The 22757-nt window shown below is 37.3% G+C and overlaps 1 pseudogene across 1 annotated transcript; it reads right to left on the minus strand.

Annotated features, from left to right (window-relative positions):
- Window positions 1-395: 395 nt before the first annotated feature.
- Window positions 396-13811, minus strand: LOC143562048 (protein transport protein SEC31 homolog B-like; annotated as a pseudogene). The gene is made up of 22 exons (XR_013140411.1): window positions 13394-13811; window positions 12248-12302; window positions 12016-12138; window positions 10384-10480; window positions 10260-10296; window positions 10085-10190; window positions 9608-9687; window positions 9507-9561; window positions 9338-9457; window positions 9147-9189; window positions 8135-8244; window positions 7793-7919; window positions 7185-7710; window positions 7022-7114; window positions 4324-4509; window positions 4019-4232; window positions 2661-2770; window positions 2436-2555; window positions 2244-2369; window positions 1718-1997; window positions 709-947; window positions 396-579 (listed from the first exon to the last, which is right to left on the minus strand). The product of XR_013140411.1 is annotated as a protein transport protein SEC31 homolog B-like (transcript).
- Window positions 13812-22757: the final 8946 nt, after the last annotated feature.

Raw genomic sequence — 22757 nt, forward strand, 5'->3', positions numbered from 1 at the left:
ATTATATTACTATTTGTAACCTCTACACCATTACACCCCAAAAAACAAACTCCCACCCCTTGCTGACTGAACGCCACATGACGCAAAACTCTTAACAGGTTTTTCTTGGATTTGATGGGAAATATTGCCTAACAGACACAAACTCTTAACAGGTTTTTCTTTAGACTGGTTATTAAAAACTGTGAATATTAAGAAATAAAAATAGAATTTTAACTACTAGAGTTGTAAAGAGCGGAAAAAAAGACTACGAGCAAAAGTACAAAAGATAATAAGCTGTCATATAACGCCATATCCCTTTTGAGTAAAACTACGATCATTCATTCATTCCCACATGTATTAAAGACAATCATTTTAGACACTAAACCTCAAAACTTTCAAGAAAACATCGACACAAAAACACAACATATCTGACTTCTATTATAAAACCCAAAGAAGTCTAGAAAAGCACTTGTTGTCTACAAACACGAAAGATGATGTGTGCCGCTAGCTTCATCTTCCTGTCTGTCTAATCCTTATCATTCGTTTCAACGTCGCTAACCAGAAGCTGCATTCGTCCCAATCACATGTTGTAAGCTCAACCTGCATCAATTCAGACAGCATTTATCACTTTAATATTAATTTATAAATAGATAAAAATGAGCATGTTACACAAATGGTCCCTATGGTGTGTTCAGATTTTGGGTGTGAAATGACCAAAATACCCCTTACCTGGATTTTAAGAGCAGTAGTAAAATCTCCATTATCCAATGCTTGACAGAGTTGAATAAGCTTATCAGAAGCATTTTTGGATATAACGCCATTGTTTAGTTTCACAAACAATGCACCTAATTTCTTTGAATTGTCATCAATTTCCCGCTTTTTAGCTGGAACAGCACGTTGACCCCCCATGGCTTCTGATGTCTCGGTAAAAAGTCTCTTTAAAGTGTTGATAACCGGCCGATGATGTGCTGCAACACAAAATATAGTGTGGCTATTAACTTCATCTAATCATTTTATACCGAAATCTTTGTTACAAATAAAGGTGTAAACAAGCCTGCTATGCATAAACTTTTTTTATTTAAAATATTAAATTTATAATTATACATTAATAATTATTATATATAAATAATTGATAAAATTATCTAAATAATATATAAGAATATTATCTTTTATATAAAAATTATAACATAAATAAATATACTCAAATTATTTAAAAAAACATATAAATTAACTGATAAATAATAATAAGCGAGCCAAGCCCAACCCAAGGTCGAGCCTATTAAAGCTTGTGAGCTGAGCCCGAGATTCCCTTATTTAGATTGAACTGGCTCTGCAGTCTAAACAAGCCTAATATGTATGCAATTCTTATTCAACATATTAAATGTATATTTAATATATTAATTATTATTATTATTATTATTATTATTATTATTATTATTATTATTATTATTATATAAAACAATGATAAAAATAGTTAAAAATTTATATTTAAGTTACATATAAAAACTATAATACAAAATATATACAAAAAAATTAGGGAAGTATATAAACTAATTAAAAAATAAAAAACGAGCCAAGTCAAAGCCAAGCTTGAGCTTGAAAACTACTCACAAGCAAAGCTGGAGCTTTAAAAATAGAGCTCGAAATGAGCCGAGCTCAGGCTTGGCTTGGCTTGGGTCGGCTCAAGATAGATGATAAACATGGGCGGCAGACTAACAATGAATGGATTGATATTTACCAGGTACATTGGTCACATCAGCTGTGTGTACAGTTGGTGGTGGAGCAGAAGGTGCAGCTGGCTGTGGAGGACTGGGCGGTTGCATTTGACCCGGACCAGTTCTTTGACCACCTGCATTACTACTTATAGGCATAGGCATGAACCCCCTTACCGGTGGTGTAGGCCCCACATCCGGTGTCGTCTTCTGCACAGGAGTAGGAACCATTGGAGATGGGACCGGGCCCAGTAAACCACCCACTGGCGGTCCAACTTGGTAGTTAGAACCAGGATTCACCTGAGACTGGTACACATTCTGATTTTAGCAACAGCATAGATCATACAAGTTACAGTATATAGCTACAAGAAAAAAATTGCACAAATGGTCCATGCGATTTGATCAGAAAGCAAGTTCGGTCCCCAAATTTAAAATTTTGCATAGTCCAAATTGCAATTTTTATAATCTGGGGACCAAACTTGCATATGGTCAAACCAGAGAGACCATTTGTGCAATATTCTCTTAATACAAGTAATATTTATATATACTTACAGGATATATCTGAGAACCCAAGGTAGGGGCCTGTTGGTATTGATCAGCGTTTTTAATAACCGGCATGGCACTAGGAACAAATAGTTTTGGAGCAGGTTGAACTGATGGTTGTGGAGTGAAGCCAACCTGAAGAAAAAAGTCAAAGTCAAAGATTAAAAGTTGTAATAAACTATGATTGTTTACATAACATACCAGTGGAATTTGAGGCGCAGGGACTGGAACAAAAGTTGTAGGATGTTGCGGTTGATACTGAGTGGCGTACGAAGAAACCGTTGTTTGTTGGTAATTTTGACGGTTAAAAGAAACATCATCCTGAAGAATATCAATACCATCAATAGAAGAACTATATATAAAACCTTTGATTAAATATTCTGAATTTACAGAAGGAAATGTAAAGAAAATGGAGTATACAAACACCTGATAATAGTTTCTAGAAGAATCAACTGAAGTCTGTTGGTTGAAACCGTATGCAGTTGCTGTCGGTAACTGAGAATTAACAGAATCCATAGACCTAGTTGCTTCTTTCTCTGCACAAAATCAGCATAAGATTTAACCTCTAAAACGTTAATATTTACGGATTTGGTCACTGATGACACTGTTTGTTTTCAAAGATGGTCATGGGTCTGTTAGAGTGTTAGTGATGTTAAGTTTTAGGTAAAATGACTACTTTGTCCGTTAAAAATGACACTTTAACCCCTTGACTATTTAACTCTTTTAAAATTTACAAGTTAATGATGGCCACCTCCTGTGTCAACAGATCCGGGAAACATTTGGGTCCGCTTGACCCAGGTGAATACGTTTACAAATCAATATTTGCCTCGCATGACATTTTTATTTTATTCCTTTTTATGCATGTTTATTTCCTTTCTTTTAGTTAGCACATTAGTGGAGAACGTTGGTAGTTTTGTATAATTTGTAATCACTTTGATTTAAAGACGATGGAATGAAAAACGGAACAGATGAGTTTTGTTGAATGAATATTTCTTTGGTTAATTTTCTCATTGAACTATGAGGTGATTAATTGTTTCCATGCTACTTCAAGTCTTGCCACTTGAATGGTGTTCTTGGAGTCTAATTGTGGATTAAGTGGTGTATCTGTATGACTGTATCTTAATCCAATTTTAGTTTGCACTACCGACTGTGTGGTGTATATGTATCACAAACAAGCTGTAGATCTATCCGGTATATTTATCATTTTAACTCCCTATCCGTTACCCTTGATATTGCTATCATTTAATCTCTCGACTATTTTACTCTTTTAAAAGTTACAATTTAACCCACTTTATTATTAATAATAATACCATTTAACCTCTTGACTACTTATTTTTATTATTGCTTTTATCTGAAAATAAAGCAGTGGTTGATAATGTCTACCTGGTTCTTATCTGATAATTAAGAATTTTAAACAGATAAATTACAATATGGTGACAAATTACATATTCGGTCCCTAAACCTTATTCTTATCTGATAATCAAGAACTTTAAACAGAGTAAATAACACTATGGTCCCAATAGTTTGGAGCAAATTACAGATTTGGTCCCTAAACTTTACTTTTTACACGACACTGTTTGCTTTCAAAAATGTCAGTGCTGTTAAAAGTTAGATGAAATGACTACTTTGCCTATCTAAATAGTACACTTTAAACCCTTGACTATTTTACTCCCTTAAAAATTACAACATGTTATCATTAATATTTAACCCCTTGACTACTAACTATTATTACTACTACTATTATTATCTGAAAATTTCAAAAGTGGTTGATAATGTGTGTGTACCTGGTTCAGATGAAAGAGTAATTCGGTCACGCAAAATCACTAATTCAGGAGACAAATCTTCATTGCCCATTAGCTTTAGGTACTCTAAAGCTGCTGTTAAAAACCCTTGACTGGCTAATATTTCAACATACTTTTCAACTAATTTGCATAAAGAAGCACTAAATCTCTTTTGACCGGTTGCTAAAGCAAGTACCACAGTTTTCTCCATTAGATCCTAACGCATAATCACATATACATATAAAAAACTAATTATATATAGATCCCATAATTTAATACGAGAATAAACTTTTAACATGATGGTTTACCTGAAGAAGGTCAACATAAGATTTCTGATCATGCTCACTTGTAACATTCTTTGACCAAATTTCAACTGTTTTATCAATATTCCCGGCACATATATAACAAAGGGTTGCAGCTAGTGTGTTACCAGCAGCCATGAGTCTAGAAGCAAGGGTGTCACATAGTGAAGACCAATCTTCCCTCTGTGCAAACTGTGTCATACAGGCACGGAAAATAATAATCATCATATGATCAGAAAATATACAAAAAAGCACAGCTACGACTGTATACAAGCTGAGCCAAATTTGACTCGATGTCGGCTTGTTTACAAAATGAGCCGAGCTTAATAGGCTCGCTTATCTTAACAAGTTGAAATGCTGAGTTTAAACTCGGCCCGCTTATTGTTTAAAAATATTAGTTTTATATTTTACACATTGATATATATATATATATACACACATATATATATATACATATATAAATAAAGAAAAAGAATCCTTTTTGTATACACATAATGCATCATTAATAAACTGCAAAAATTATAATATATACACACACACACATATATATCTATATATAGGGGTGGGATCCGGTACAAATAAAATTAGCCTACTAATCATACAAATAACTAGAGTAATTACAGTTTTAAACTAAAGTAATTATGCTATAAAAACTAAAGTGTAATAATAACTACTCTAGTGTTAACATAATTACTCTAGTTATTTGTACACTACTCACGATAAAAGTCATTTGTATTTGATCCAAACCCCATGCATACATGCGTACGTACACACGTGCCGATCCAAACCCTACACACACACTGATACGAACCCATCACACAAGAAGGGTCGGGTCAAAGTCAAAGCTATTTATTAGACCTAGTCAAAGTCATCTATAAGGAGTCAAAACCGCTTAATTAGGAGAGTCAAAGGCTGAATTAGGGGAGTCAAAGTCAAGAGGCGTATTTAATGGAGAAACTCCTTATGACATTTTTAATATAAATAAAGCTAGGTCTCTTCTATTTCAAGGAGTCTAAGTTATCTAAAATATATCAAGTTCTATTGTAATTGTAATATGGAGACTAACCCTTCTCGAATTGGGTCTTTTATCTAAGTAATCGAATCTTTTGATTGAGTCCAGATTCTAGACTCTATCATTTGGTTCCATTGCCGGGAAACGATGGCACATTCCACCACTGAAGACGGAGGTTCCTATATTGATTTCGTTGTTGCCCAATTAGCGGCCATTAACTCTCGCCTTGAAGCTATAGAATGTCATTTTAGGGATGAGATAGCGGCCCTTAAAGCCCACTACCTTCCACAACATGGGAAATCAGGTAACGATTCTACGATTCTGGCAGATTTGATGATGCTCAACACATAAAAGGGAAACAACCTACCACTTTCAAGGTTCCATCTACTACTGTGCCAAACATCATCACCTCCTGCATATCTACACCTCACATACTCCCTGATTTCAGCACCAAACACCATCCCAAGACCGACCTTCAAACCCTCACACTTGAAGTTGTTGAGAAAGAAGATCAGATTGTTGAAAAAGGTGACGAACCCATCAACCACTATGAAGACATCCTTGAAATCGGCCTACATGCACTCTTTTGTGAAACAACCACAACAATGAAGTTTCAGGGTACGCTGAACAACATGGAGATCGGGAGTGGGTGCTTTCCAATACAAGCAAATTGGAAGGTGATGTTCATGGTCTTCGTTATTAACGGCCAAACTCATAAGTTACAAATGACAGCAGCGGGGATGATGGTTTTAGTTACCTTCCAGTAGCTCATGACAGCTCATTTACCACAAATGCTTGGCTACCAAATTCAGCTCCATTGGTGGTGTCATCATTCAAGGTTTTTGATCGTGGTCTACAAGAACCTCCCCGATCCGTTTCGACTCGACTTGGGGACAAGTCATTTCTGCGGGAGGGAAGTATTGATACGAACCCATCACACAAGAAGGGTCGGGTCAAAGTCAAAGCTATTTATTAGACCTAGTCAAAGTCATCTATAAGGAGTCAAAGGCTGAATTAGGGGAGTCAAAGTCAAGAGGCGTATTTAGTGGAGAAACTCCTTATGACATTTTTAGTATAAATAAAGCTAGGTCTCTTCTATTTCAAGGAGTCTAAGTTATCTAAAATATATCAAGTTCTATTGTATTGTAATATGGAGACTAACCCTTCTTGAATTGGGTCTTTTATCTAAGTAATCGAATCTTTTGCTTGAGTCCAGATTCTAGACTCTATCCACACACACACACATATATATGTGTGTGTGTGTGTGTGTGTGTGTGTGTATAACTTATAGCCCATATTTATAACCCATATTTTAATATATATATAAATATATATAAACTTGATTTTAATTTAAACGAGCCAACGAGTGAGCCAAGAAGCCAACTAAACAAGCCTTGCGAGCGAGCCAACAAAGCGATCTTAACTTGTCTTGGACTAAGCCCGTTTACAAACCGATATGGCTCGGCTAGGCTCGGTTACTACCGACCCGATTTCGAGCAAGCCAACGAGCCTAACAAGCCAAGCTTACCTAGGCTCAGACTTGGCTCGTTTGAAAACCGAGCCTTGGCTCAACTCGTTTACTAATGAGCCGATTTCGAGAAACCAACGAACCACCTAAACAAACAGGCCAACAAACCGAGCCTTTTTGAACAGCCCTAAGCACAGCTGGAAATATGACATAAAAGAACTTACAGTGCAGAGAAGAGCAAGTGTCTCCTTCCATGATTTTAACGGCCTCGTATTTACTAGACTCACAAGGTCATTATTCACCATTGCAGCAACAACCTGCTGGTCAAAATTTCCAAATTTAACCACTAAACTACTTAAATAACAAAAAGTAGGAGCAAAAATGTACCTTTAGGTATGGAGAATGACTCTTTTTAAGGTACTGATCACGTGTAGTCTCCCACAAAGATGCACCACCAACTTGTGCAATAACTAACGCGTCTGCCATTTTATTTGCAGCTATGCACTGTGCAACTGCTCCCTTATAATCACCAACAACCAAAGACCGTTGAACAGCTTCATCAAATGAGAAGTCAGTAATGCCCTCGAGTGACTCACTTTTGGCTAATTCGTCCACGTCAGCAACGGATTCTTCAGTTCCAAACTTGTTGACTGATGTTGACACAGGTGTGTCAACTTTAGGGCTTGTAAGATTGTTAAAGAAATCTTCACCATTATCACCCATAAGTTCTTCTGTAACCACTTCAGTTTGTTTGACATTTAAAGAACTCATATCATGAGAAAGATCTTCTGTTGGTTCGGTTAGTTCTGGTGGTAAAGTGAAACCGAGGTGATTTAAAAGCTTTGTTCTTGCAGCTCCATCATCTTCAAACATGACTTTCAAGAATCCCCATGTTTCTTTGTCATCTTCAGATCTGCTTACAGAAACCAACGAAACATTTATTCAGGAGAATGTAGTAATAAAGTGAATAAATATTATTTTTCACAGAAACGTACTCAGATTCTAGATGTTTTTGTTCACATAAGAGCTTAGTGAGGATTTATCTCCATTTTTCATCGCAGCTTCAAATTCAGAAGACGTGGTCACTAAGTTGAGTTCAGTAACCAAGTCCTGCAAGTTAACCTGAAACAAAACCAATAAATGTTTTAATCTAATTACAGTAATAATCTAAACTCATAAATAACATGAGTTATAAAGCTGTAAGCATAAAAACAAGCTTTGGTTGACTTTCAACCCTTTTGGCCCATTCACAAGTAAAAGAGGTAAAGTTGCAAGATTTAAATAATGAAAAATAAATTTGGTGGAAAATTATGGAAGTGCAAAGCTTCTAGAAATACCTCTGAGCAATTAGATGAAGAACCAGTTGAGTGAAATGAAACAAGCTTGCCACCAAAACCGAATGTGACTCCAGCTTTGCGTTGGTACCATTTTGGGGCTTTTAATGGTGCTGCAAACAAAATTACATATAAATAATAACCAAACTATATATATACATATATATAGGGTTTGGATCAAATACAAATGAAACTAACTTGCTAAACGTGAGAATCAAGTAGAGGAATTATATATACAAGTAGAGTAATTATGTAATTACATCATAGAGTAATTATGTAATTACTCTATGATGTAATTACATAATTACTCTACTTGTATATATTATTACTCTACTTGATTCTCACAATTAGCACGTTAATTTCATTTGTACATTAACTTTCCCCTATATATGTGTGTGCAATGATATGTCAAAAGAACACAAGAGTTTGAAAGCGGATCACAGGTAGCCCTAGAGTAAAACACTTATACCATGTTAATAGATACTTCCTATTTAATGTCCATCAATAAATACATTTCTAAAATTCAAAAACCAGTATAAAAACAAATAATCATTAAATACCACATGAATATTAGGTTAAAGTGAAAAAATAACCATTTAATTTACCTATATTTAGCATTTACATTTACATTTACAATTTAATTATAAACATAGTATGCACTTAGACACTAAACAACCTTTTATAAAATCAGACTTCAGAACAAATATTAAATTGATCATAGAAAATGCATATAAACTTTTTATATAAGAAATCAAAACTACAATTATCATAGCATGACATACAAATGTCCACATAAAAACTATTTGACTAAACAAATAAAATGACGTGTGCAACTATAAGCAAGCAAATTCTAATTGCAAACTGATTTAAAAGACTAAAAATAGCAACCAGTAACAAATATATAACTACATTAAAAATCATAAGAAAATTATCTCCACTCAGCTTTATCCATAACAAATTCTTAGAGAAACAATAAGTTCAACCCAATAAAAAAACCCATAAAGAAATACTTTACCCGAAACAATGTAACTCTCACCAACACCATATCGAGCACAAGCCTGCAAAGGGGCATGTATAAGTTTCCATAACAATATATAAATACTAAGCAATATGAAAAATGATCAATAGCTCCGTTAAAACACTATAACTTTAAACCATATAATAAATAATGTTAAAAAGCATATACATGGTTGTAAGTCAACAAACCTCAATGTTATAAACACCAATTTTTCCATCAAACGAGGACGCTGATATAACCCCTGGTATCTTTGGATACCAGTGCACATCAAAATTCCAATTGGTTCCAGCTGGCAGTTCAGAGACAATCTGCAAATGTTTTTCCATCATATGGCAGCCACCATGACATTGCAACAACACCTGGTATATTAGTTTGTTAACAAAACATGTGATTTGCATTTATATATGTTACCCTTGTAAGAAATAACAGAAGAGTGAAATATTTGATAGAATATAAACTGATAAATGATAGTAATCATACCTTTAGTGTGACCTGACAACTCACGCAGTGGGGACATTGTGTTCCGCATATCCCATATCTACATAGAAAAAGTTGGTCAATTACATTAAGGCGCATTTATGTGTATAGGGTTTGGATCAAATGCAAATTAAATTAACGTGCTAACTATGCGAATCAAGTAGTGAAATTATATTTACAACACAGTGTAATTCGGTGAAATATAATAATAATATTTTATGTTATGAGATGGGCTTGTGTTGGGTTAAGTAATATGGGTAATGGACTTGGGTTATTAAAGGAAAGACCATGGGCTATTGTCGTGGAATTACAGCATAGTGTAACTACATTACGATATAATTACGCAAACACTACTTGTATATAATTACACTACTTGATTCGAACAGTTAGCACGCCTTTTCAATTTGTACATTAACTTTCCCCCATGTGTATATATCTTTAAAAAAAGGAAATAATACCCTCAAAGAAGGTGAACTATCATCATCTGAAGCAACAATAAGTTGTGTGGCAAAATCCGGATGCCACTGCAAAACCGAGCATCGTCTTTTAATTGAATCTGAAAAACTGTAAGGTAGAAAGTTATAATAGAGTTGTTTACATCATGAAGACATTATGTGAGATTCTGAAATTTACCTTATAATCGGTTTTTGCTTCCTCAGGTCCCAAACCACTGAAAAACACACAAAAATGTATAAATCAGTGTTTATAATTTACATTAGCTTAATAGTTCTAAGCTAATCTTGATTTTCATGCTTACCAGTTGTTCCGTTAAGAGAAGTGGATGCTAAAATAGGTTGAACCTTCTTATTCCATGATACGTATGAAATTTCACCCTGTGTGGCAGATCCGGTGCCCTGCATTTAATGTGTCTCTTTAGTGTATTACTTGAATCGACATGTTAATGGGCATATGAGCATAAACAGCAACATAAACATTCATGAAGTTGTACTTTCTTAAAATGTGTCGCAGTACTAAGAGATTAGCAAATACGCTTGAAATATTAGCATATGATCTTAATTTAAAGACTCGGTGCCAATATTTTACAACTAATCAAACTGGATAACATGGTACAGCTAGCATTTTCTAAATACTATCTACACTTCTTGTACTCTTCCAAGTCACTATGTTGGCTTAATGAATTATTTTACATAAGCTCTAATAAAACAATAATATAATTTAAAAATCATCAAAATTATTTCTTTAATCGAAAACTTTTCTTCAAAAGTTGGCATTGCTCTGGAATCAAAAACATAAGAGTTTGGAGTACTAAATAACTTGTATCCATAGAACATTTGACGTGACATAGATAATAAATAAATAGGAGTTAATATCATTCCAATTGCCATTACAAAAGTGATGGCAATTTTGGGCATTAAAAGATATTTTTGGCTGGTAATTATTCCTAAAAAGACTATCACTTCTGCAACAAAACCACTCATACCCGGTAATGCAAGGGAAGCCATGGAAAAGCTACTGAGCATCTAAATATTTTTGGCATAGAGATAGCTACTCCGCCCATTTCGTCGAGATAAGCAAGACGTATTCTATCATAGCTCGTCAATAATAACTCTTTATAACTGGAAAAACCTTGTTATGAGCTATCACATGTCTTTCCTTTTTTCTATTTGACTTTGTATGTAAAATAGAAATTATTTATTAGTTCAATCTATTCCCAATACATTACTTTGTTACATTACTCGTTATATTCTAGTCAATCCAATTGGTTAAATTGTTGTTCATATTGAAATGAATCGAGATTTATAAGGAGTTGGTTAATGATGCTCGAAAAGGTACTTTTTCTGAGTGTTTATTTATTTTCTGTTGGTCTATATGGATTGATTACAAGTCGAAATATGGTTAAGGCTCTTATGTGTCTTGAACTTATAATAAATGCGGTTAATCTCAATTTTGTAACATTTTCTGATTTTTTTTATAGTTACAGGACAGAGGGTGCACAGCAGTCAACAACAAACCGTTGTCACAATGATAATATCAATAAAAAAAACATAAACATGCAAATTCAATTAAGGAAATACTAATATATGGATATATTCCCTCTTGATTTTTTTATAGTTACAGGACAGAGGGTGCACAGCAGTCAACAACAAACCGTTGTCACAATGATAATATCAATAAAAAAAACATAAACATGCAAATTCAATTAAGGAAATACTAATATATGGATATATTCCCTCTTGAATCTTGATCATAACATTTCACCTTATGTTACAGTAATAATAAAAGAGCATCCATCCCAAAGCTTATTTTATGATCTATTTAATGTAAAATGTATTACAAGAACAGATACAGAGATTAAAAAATGTGTCGTGAAATCACAAACATTGCAAGTTCTATACTTCTATGGACATTAAAAACTGAATAATGTTACCTTGAGAGGCGGAAAATGTGTAGGTTCTGCTGGTTTAGCAATATCCCATATACAGATGTCACCTTCTTCAGCACCAGATGCAAGATGATTTGGAGAAAGTGAACTAAATTCCAAACCACGAACCTGAAAATGATGTGAAATACAGCCATAAAACAATCACTAAAATCCAATTATAAAAGAGTATAATTCGTATTAGTTATCACATCCAACAAACACAAAACAAAAAACTTACAGGCCCTTTGTGTCTTGATAGGTTTTGAACAAGTGCGCTCTCACTTTCCTCAGAGCTACAGTAAATAAAAATGAAAACTAATGAGAATTCCACATATTATTTTCTTTACATCATGACTAGCATTCTCTCATGTTTATGATCATTATCAAATAATAATGAATTGCTCTACAACATTACCAAATTATTCAACTATGTTAAATCATAACAACACTACATTTTACAGAGACTTCCATATATATATCCAATCAAATCTCACATTTATAACCATTAAAAGATACATTTAGCAATTGCATGCTTCCATGTTTAGATCAGTTACTCAATCTGACTCAATCAACGCATATGCCAGTCATATCAGAATACAAATTTATCACATATTCACTAAGCATCAGTGTTGGAAAAATCCAGACTAGTCAACACTTACTAATCGGCCGGTGATTGACTAATTTTGGGCTAATCGGCCAAATCACCCCTAGTTCGACCAAAGCACCAGCCAATTTTCAGACACTTTCCGGCCAACCTTTGTAAACTGCAAATAAAAATTTGTGTGCGCGCGCGTATAAAAACTGAAAATTACACATAAAAATGTGTGTGCGCGTGTATATAAAAACTGGAAATTACACATAGAATGTGTTTGTGTGTGTGTGTGTATAACTGAAATTTACACACTTAAATGTGTGTGTGTGTGTTGTATATATAGGGGTGAGATCCCATAAAATAAAATTAAGTAATTAGCATACTAAACATACAAATAACTAGTGTAATTACAGTTTTGAAGTAGAGTAATTATGTTATAACTAGTTCAAAAACTATAGAGTAATAATATTTACACTACTAGTGTTAACATAATTACTCTAATTATTTGTACACTTCTCACGATAAAAGTCATCGGTATTTGATCCCGCCACTATGTATATATACACACACACACACACACTTATATAAAAAAGCTGAAAATGGCATATAAAAATTCCAATCCGATTAATACCGATAGAGAATCCTACAACACTGCTAAGCATGATGTTGATCACAAACACCATAGTTCGGTGAGAATTAACAATTGCAATAATGATCATAGCAATTACATCAAATGAAACAGATATATTCAATCACACAAAATTAAAAAACAGTTACAACATAAGAGTATACCTGATGAGTAGGCTAGGGTTCCATAGCCCAATGTTCCCATCCACCAGGCCACCAGCAACCAGACCTAGTGAGAATTCTTCCGAGCCAAATGACTTCCCCCAGGAAAGCCGGTTAAACGGCTCGGAACTCGGTGCCGAACCGGCTAACGGAAGCTTGCGATCGTCGGATTGGAAATCGAGTTGGAAGATTTCGAGATTGGCGGAGGAACTGAAGGACATGTCGACGGCTCCGGCCATGGTGCCGGCGGCGAGGAACGGCGCGTCGGGAGCAAACGCCACCAGCGCCGATCGGACGACTTCCTTTATGCACGGCGGCTGCATCTTGATTGATTGATTGATTGATTGATTGGAGTGTGAGTGATATACTGATATTATGAATCAATTGGAATTGTGTCAAATTATAAAGGGTTAGGGTTGGTTGGTTGACACTGTGATCTGAAAGAAATGGGAAAGAAAAGAAAATGAAATGTTATGTCATGTCATGTTTCTCCACTTTTTTATTTCATCACATTCCAAAATGAAAATCAAGAAACTTTTGTGTGCCTGCACCGGTGCGGTTTAGTATGGTTTTAGACAAACCAAATTGAAAATTAAAACTTAGTTTTCGGATTTTTAACCGTTTGGTTTTCGGGTTTTTGTTTTGGTTTTTGTCATGAACTTGAAAATTGAAGAAACACGGATCCAGGACCCATACCCACTCCCCAGGGTATGGGTCCTGGATCCAATGAGTCCACAGGGTATAATACGATAACTACTACCACGATATGAGTAAGGCTCCCTAAAGTCTAGTGACCGGAACCTGCAAAACAAACACCATGAGTCTTGTTACAGGAAGGACAAGAGGGGGGGTCTTCCTGTAACCACCATCCGGCGTGAAAATCAGTAACGTTCGTAATGAAGAAAGTACTGAAGTACAAAGACTAAGTGTAGTCCGAATATAGGTAAGTGAATGAATACCTCATACCATTTGACAAGGTAATTATAGCCGAAGGATGAAGGAGGGATGATTGGGGCAGCTGTCCTCTTCTAGAAGATCTCTGATAACTGTCTGGACACGTGTCCTCTTGTGATAGGTTGAGCTATACGTCTCATGTGCATGGGTATAACAACCTGGAACGCGTCACCAAATGATAGGACGGATTGCACCCTGGCCATGTGCACGGTTATAACAACCTGGCCAAGTGTCCTTTGTTCATTGGTTAGTATGTCACGTATTCCCCAGGTAAGAATCATGAGCCTTCTTCTAGAAAGTATTTGAATGGTGACAGTTGTCCTGTAGACACTGTCCTCCAGCTATTATGAGGACAGATGTCTTGTCTTGCGGACGACTTCTGAAGATGCCCGAATGCTTCCGCGCGTATTGTGAGGACGTTCCTCCTCTATCATGATATGCGTGTGATCCATGTGTCTCGCGGGTGGCTTGTAAAAGGATTCTCTGTGCCCCGCGGGTGATATTTAAGGGTATTTGGGTCTTTTTAGTACCCTACCTCTACAAGTCCCCTCAGTCCAGTGTTTCTTCCGTGTGAAGTCTTTATGCGGGTGAAATTCTGGACTTAATGTATTTTGGGGATTTTTGTTTTTCGAAGTTAGGTAGAAAATATCTTCTGTTGGTATGGATAATCATGAAAAATGACAAGTTGACCACTCGCAGGCGCGTGAACAGATGATGGAACGTTTTTTACGACTGTCACTGTACCCGAACGTACAACTTTTTCTCTTTTTCGAATTTCCCGCGTGACGTGGCAATCACTGGTTGGGTCATGAACTTCTCTCTCTACTGTTCATATCCCATCGCATTAATTGCTATGTGTATAAATAGGGATAAACTTATTCTTTTCGAAGTTTTATCGTGTAACACCCCGCAATCGCAGCGGAAACGTAAACGGGATGCGACAGACTCGTCTGATATCAACCACATTGTTTATAAAGAAAACTGAATACATTAATATACTTAAAATTACATTATCTTGTATTTCATTACCGTCTAGGTGATACACACATCATACAATACGATACACAATTCTATATGTTATAATGTATCCTAACATCCTGCACGCAAATCTTACACACATCAAGCACTTAGCACGTAAGCAATCACTTCATCTTAATTGTACCTGAAAAGCATGTGAGAAAACGGGTCAACTACGAATAGTTGGTGAGTTTCACAATTCGAGTAAACCATGATAAATCATTATCAAAATATAATATTATCTGGGGACACTGTTAACCCAGTACTGTACTTATTCTGGGGGCAACGTTAACCCAGAAACACTTCCAAAGACATCTGGGGACACAGTTAACCCAGTAACACTTCCAAAGACATCTGGGGACACAGTTAACCCAGTAACACTTCCAAAGACATCTGGGGACACAGTTAACCCAGTAACACTTCCAAAGACATCTGGGGACACTGTTAACCCAGTAACACTTCCAAAGACATCTGGGGACACTGTTAACCCAGTACTGTACCCATTCCGTACGATCCCCGTACAATCAAATATTTATAAATACGCGCAAATCCATGCGTTCAGTATGTACTTAAACATTTTATTAGTAACATGCTTTCCGCCCCGGGAAAATATTTGAAAACTATTCAGAAAAAGGGGCTTGTGAAACTCACCTTAGCACATGCAAGTAGGTAACAACAATCATTATCAATTAACACGTCCAATCCGTAATATGATCCCTACGATCGTTACTATACACTCATTATTAATATAACTTTAACCAAGTTAACCGGTACATCTGGGGGCACTGTTAACCCAGCACTGTACCCGTTCTGGGGGCAAGGTTAACCCAGAAACACTTCTCCGAACTCAGATTGTGATGTCGTTTAGAGTTCCATGGTCACAACTACTATTAGTCGTTTTTCTCGTTTTGCGTGCCTAGCACGGTTATCCGTTTTTATGTTTCAAAAATAAGTTTGGTCACACCTGACCCGAAAATAGTGATTGACTGATAATTTAATTAAAGATGTGAAATTATAGCTCGGTTTAGACGTCCCGATTGGCCGCGGGACCCGTTTCCGTCTTTGGCGTACCGGAAACTGTTAAAATAGGTTAAAACTACTCAAATCATCCGAATTATTTTCGGATGATTTATTTTTACTTGTTTAACTCATTTATATGAAAATAGTTCATTTTTAAGGTTTTTATACACCAGTCAGCTCGCTTAAGCGAACTTCACCGGTTTACGCGTTTTAACTTTAAAAGTTTGATAATTAGCACAAATAATTATCCGTTTACTCTCGGATCTTGAAATTTTGCACAAATCACTTTTTAACAGTGGGGAATTTTATAAAAATATTTCCAGAATTAATTCTTATATTTAAAATTTATTTATCTATTTTTAAACACCATTTAAACACTAAATATGTCGTAAATACCAAACTACCTTAGAAAAATCCCAAATTTTTCCTGGATGTCCCCTGCCATCCACATAGTCCCCTAAAATTTTTCCAGAACCAAAATCTTCTTTTACATGCCATTTTCACTAAAACCGAGCTAGAAAACCCTAGAACTCGTTTAACCGAAAAGCATACTTAGACTTCTCCAAATGACCTCAAATTTTGTGTGTGACTTGTACATTATATAAAAAGCTTATCTGCAATTTTCCAGAATTTTTCATGATATTTAACTATTTTTCACCATTTTTGGCCAAAACCGAGCATTAAATTCACCAAATATTCCTCCTTTGTCCAAAAATTACCAAAAATTCACAGAACTCTTATTTTCATGTGTAGAACATCCCTGTAAAATTTCATGACCCAACTCTAAACCATCAACAATCTGTCCCAAAACACATACACCGAACATAACCGAATATACCTTTCGTTTTCCGCCACTACAAGCTACAAACTCGTCTTTCCGCCTTATTTACCACTAAATACAGAACCTACAAACAACATACCACATTACCAAGCAAGTTACACTCACGATCAAGCCATTTCTTTCATGGTTTCGGTTATGATTCCAAAAACAAAGATTTAACCGTAAAAATTCGTTTTTGATTCGTTTAACTCCTTTCTTGGACCAAGATCCCTTGTATAACCCGTATACATCACTTGATCATGCAAGAATCGGTTTTCATCTTTGAAACCTCATTTCCTTCCAAACAAACTCAAGAAACGAAGATGGAAACGTAAATAACTCGACTTTTTACCTCGGTTTTCTTGATAAAATTTCGGTTTTTATGATCTTGATGTGGAGAGGATTGAAGTTCATAGAGATTTTTGTTGTAAAAAAAGAAATGAAAGGGCTAGGGGAGATCCCCCATTTCCGATCGGAATTAGTAGAGGGGTGGGGTGGGACCCACTTCTCCAACCTTAGCCACATATTTGGATTCTCGTAATCCGGATAATGTTTTGGATAATCTGGTTCAGTTTGTTTTTCGGTTAAACGTTTAATTCGGCTTAAAACGAGGCTAAAACGGTCGTTTTTCGGCTTAAAAATGAAATTTATATAAAACCGATTTAAAAACTTTAAAAACTTAAACCATGTCATTTATTAACTTAAAACATCGTATCATTAATTATCGCGCATCTTTTTCGGCTTGATCGATCATCTCTTGCTCGGTTTGGTATTAAAGGTTTCGTTTAATGTACCGTCGTACCATTAAATCGAAATTCTTTTTCTGTGCCGTACTTTACTTATCCCAAAGCATTAATGCTTCGTAAAATCACTAAATATCATATATCTCGTCTATAATTGAACCCTCGATTCGTTCGGGTTTCAATAACTATCAATCGATTAATCGCATATTCAATACGATGAATTATTTATTCACGCACAATCAATACAGTGAACCCTGTATTCTCGTATAGTTACTATGGTAACTCATGTACCCGACATTAAATATGACGTAACTATTGTCTACCAGTTAGGGTATACCGGGTTTCGTCGGAATCGTTACATATCGTTCCTTTCCTTTGATTATCCTTTATATTTCCTCTCTTAGAAAACATTGAACCTTCTTATATTCTTTCATCAAATCCTTCTATAATGTCGAATGTTCAAACTGAGGTTGATGAGATAGAAGTGGCATGGCACTACTCGGAGTATGAAAAATTATTGGAAACGTATGGAATTCCACCCGAGTGGGAACCAGAGTGTCCATCTATCGGTTCAATAGCCATTTTCCCACCGCCTGGGAAAATGGCTTTGTATGCCGATTATTTCGTTCATGGGAATTTTCGTCTTCCTATAACGAAATTTCTCGAGAGGATTTTGACTACTTATGGGATCCATCTATCTCAGCTACACCCGCGTGCTATGATGCGAATTCGTCATTATGAATTTGTATGTATAGCACGTGATATGGTTCCCCACATAGATCGATTCCCGGTTTTCTATCGCCTTGCTAACCATAATGGCTGGTATACGTGCCAAGGATTTTCCGATCGGAGCCTTGGGAATGAGGTTGAAAGGTTGTCCGCCGACTGGCGTAACAAGTTTTTCTGGATATCCGAGGACGTGGTGCCTCTAACCATGGTTCGCCGCCCTGTGAATTCTGCTCTCCCGGAGGTAGTGACTGTTGCTCATGAGGGTCGTGAATGGTATCGCATGCTTACCATGGAGCCCTCACCTATGCGTGCCTTGCCGGAAGAGGCATTGGTGTGGGCAGGCATGAGTCGTCTGTGGCCGACGGAATCATGGAGCCTATTTTTGTAGACTTGCATGAACGTAAGTTCCCTTGTATACTTATTTCTTCTTTATTCTGAATCGTTGAATGATTAAGTTTTTATTTCCTCAGGTCGGAGTCCCATGTTTAACGTTCTTTTTGGGGATAGGGGTTGTGTCCGTGAGAGTATCCGTGAGGCGGGGGACCAACCCATTCTTGACAAAACTAAATCTCAATTTCTGTTTCCGAAGAAAGTTCGGGCTGAACCTGTAATCTCAAATGCCACCTTTGAAACAGGTGCGTATATTCTAAACCCTCCTCCTCTTACTGCCGTTACTTCGGACGGGATAGTTGCCATCTTATCGTCAAGTGATGACGGTGGTAACGTTTTTATGTCTTCTGCCTCCGAAGAGGAAGAGGATTTTGATACTTCTGAACCTTCATCTGTCTCACATTTATTGGCAGAATTGGAGCAAAGGAGAGTTTTCTTAGCCTCCCAGACGGGTCGTACGAACGAGAAGGCTGCGGACACTGAGGCGGGACCATTAAAGAAAAAACGGAAAATACAACGTCCTAAGAAGCCACAGTATAGCCTTGCTGACCGTCTTGACACTGTTGAAGGTACATGCCAGCCTTTAAATACTGTATTCTTTTTATTAGTATTTTGCTAAGTATAAATCTTGTTGTGTAGATCCGTTGATCTTCAGTGAGAATATATCGGAGAAGTTATCCACACCAACTCCTCACACTGAAGAGCCATCATCCCCTTTTTCAAGGGGAGGGGCAGAGGATAAACCATCTACTCCGCCTGATGCTGCTAACGTGGAGGATCGTCCAACCTCCCCTTTGGTTGAGGTTACTGCAGACGAGAGGATGCCGACTCCTCCAACTGATGTTTCAACGGGAGGTCCGGACAATCAGTCCGGCCGTGATACCCGTTTTGACTATTTGTTTCAAGGTGGGGGTGGTAGTGGTTATCAGCAAGACAATCCTACTGCTGAGGAGGAGCATATTCAGACTGGCGAGTTTCCACGTCAACCTCCTCCTCAACAGTCTTCTTCCACCCCAGCTTGCCTTAAACCCTCGGGTTCCCGTTATTACGGGGATACAGGCTTGGGGGACAAATATGAGCTGTTTGTTCCTCCCTGGGGCATTACTAACGGTTCGCGGTTTTCCCAACCTAGAACCTGTATGGAGTTCGTTGAACACTGTGCGCCACCTGCTGAAATGGCCTATCAGCGTGACTTTTCCCGACATGACCTTCACACGAACGTAGCTTACCATTTGGCTAATGCTCTGGTCGGTAGCCAAGAGGTTCTGAGCGAATGGCGTACGTTGAGTGGGAAAGTGGGTGAAGCTCGCCGAGCCACTGAGGCCGCGAGGAAAGAAGTTGAGGAATATCGCCTTGCTGCTCAAACTGCTAGATGGAAACAGGCTGACGCGGAAAATGCTCTTAGAAGTGAACAGGACCGTAATACTGAGGCTGCCCGTCGATGGAAGGAAGCTTGTGAAAAGCAGAATTCCGTTCTTGAAGCTGCTCGAGCTAAGGCTCAGAGGGAAAGAGACGAGTTGACTCGTGTTCAAGAGGCTAATACTTCATTAGAAAATCAAGTAGCCCTTCAAGGTGCGCGAATTCACGATCTTGAAGCGGAGCTAAAGCTGTAGAAGGAGCGGGCTGAACTTAAGGATCAAAGTGCTGTTGAAATCCAGACTGCTTATGATTCCCTCGTCCAAGCTCATGAGGAAGCTATCGTGGAATCAAAGGAGTTCCGAGCGTGCGGAACAGGACCGTCAATGGTTCCTTACTCAGGGAGTTGATGTTGTAAGTCAAACTTTATCATTTGTTGTTTCACTCGTACCTTTTGATATTGGGAATTTATGTTTTTGTCTTAACAGGTTGTTCGCCATATCAAATGAGGTAAGGAGCTAAATGACAGCTTTGCCAATGCGATGTCTGCTTCTTCCTCACTTGGGCGTGTTGTGGGCTTTTATGAAGGGATGAGGTATGCTCAGAGCAGCCGCACATTCAAAGATCATCCTCTTCATGGAGTTGATGTCAAGCAAGCCCGAGTTATGCGGGTAAAAGAACATGACGACCTAGTGTTTCCGCTTCAGCAAATACTTCCGGAGTTTGCATCCGCAGATAATGGTCTACAACTTTTGAAGACCTATCTTGGGGAAGACTCTGGAGATGATTCTTCAGAAGACACGTCTATGAAGGCCTCGGAAGACCCGTCCGCTTCAAACCCTTAGGATAGATTTACTGTTTCTATAACTTGTAAAAAATTTTCTTTCCTTCTTGTAATGTTTTTTGGATCATTAATGAAGAATATTTCTTTTGACTTCTTGTGATCTTTTTACTGCTTTTAATACCTTTTGAGAGGAATTTTCTGAATCCTTCAATTTGTTGAAATATTTGAAAGTTTTGGATAACTATAGTGACGTGGCGGAGAGAGAAACTTTTTGGGGTAACTGACAGGACGTATATGACGCTGCCGACAGTCTGTTTTCATTATCTTGAATTTCCCGTGACGTGTCAGTCATTTGTCGGTCCGCGGTTTCTCTATCCTCTGGCGCTTTATAGATCGCATTAATTGCGATGAGTATAAATATGGCCCTTGTATCTTCTATTTGCTCTTTATCACTTTCAGATTTCTTTTCTTTCAAACGTTTGAAGTTTTTCATTTTTCTTTGATATTTCTTCCTCTTTCTGTGATTTTCTTGATATTTGTGGAGTTAAAATGGCTAAAGAGAAGAAGGGTACCCCTACTATTACTGAAGTTGAGGTTTGCCTTAAAGAAGAAGAATTTAACGATGTTGTCAATGTATATGGACTGGCGCCGGAGTGGGAACCAGAACGTCCGGGTAATGGTTCTATTGCCACTAGTCCGCCTGCAAAGAAGATGGCTGTGTATATAGACCATTTTACAACGGGGAATTTCCGGATTCCGGTGACGCAGTTCGTCCGGTCGATCTTGACGACATATGGAATTCATCTCTCACAGATCCATCCCTTTGGGATGTTGAGAATTCGACATTTCGAATTTTGCTGTCAAACTCACAATTTTGATCCCTCTGTTGGCATGTTTGCCGTATTTTACAAAATGACCTTCCGTGACGGATGGTATAGTTTTGCATCTGTAATAAGAAGAAGACTGTTGGTACAGAGTGGATCCGTAGTCTTCATGGCTGGAAACCAAAATTTTTCTGGATCAGAGAGGATGTTATTCCGTTTTCAATGACGAAACGTAAGGCGGAGTTTCCTATGCCCATGGTTCCTGCTTCCGCTCATGAGGATCTTCCATGGTTCAAGACTCTAACCTCAACTCCTACTTCCATGCGTCCCATTCATGAGGGGGCGCGGTGAGCGCGAAGATGAGCCGTTTATGGCCGTTCACTGAATTGGAACCATATTACGAGAAGACTGATAAGAGTGAGCTTTGTTTATGGCCTCCGACATTGATATGAATAATTTCTGACTTTCGTATATTTGTGTAGGTGAAGGTTCTGCGTTCAGTACTTTGTTGGACAAAGAAGGAGGCATGATGGTGCGGCGTCCGATTGACCCAAAAGATGTTCCATTTCTGGATCGGACGAGCGATAACTTTCTGTTCCCTGTTGCCCTTCGTCCGGAACCCGTGGTCTCTGAACCGATGTATGCCAAAGGTGAGAAGCATATTGAAGAGGCCATACTTAAAGGTGAGGGCATTCTACAACCCCAGCCATTAACTGCCATTACTTCTGGC

This window comes from Bidens hawaiensis, unplaced genomic scaffold (assembly GCF_021521415.1).
Source record: "Bidens hawaiensis isolate Kalapana, Puna unplaced genomic scaffold, B.hawaiensis_p1.1 tig00020897_1, whole genome shotgun sequence".
NCBI lineage: Eukaryota > Viridiplantae > Streptophyta > Magnoliopsida > Asterales > Asteraceae > Bidens > Bidens hawaiensis.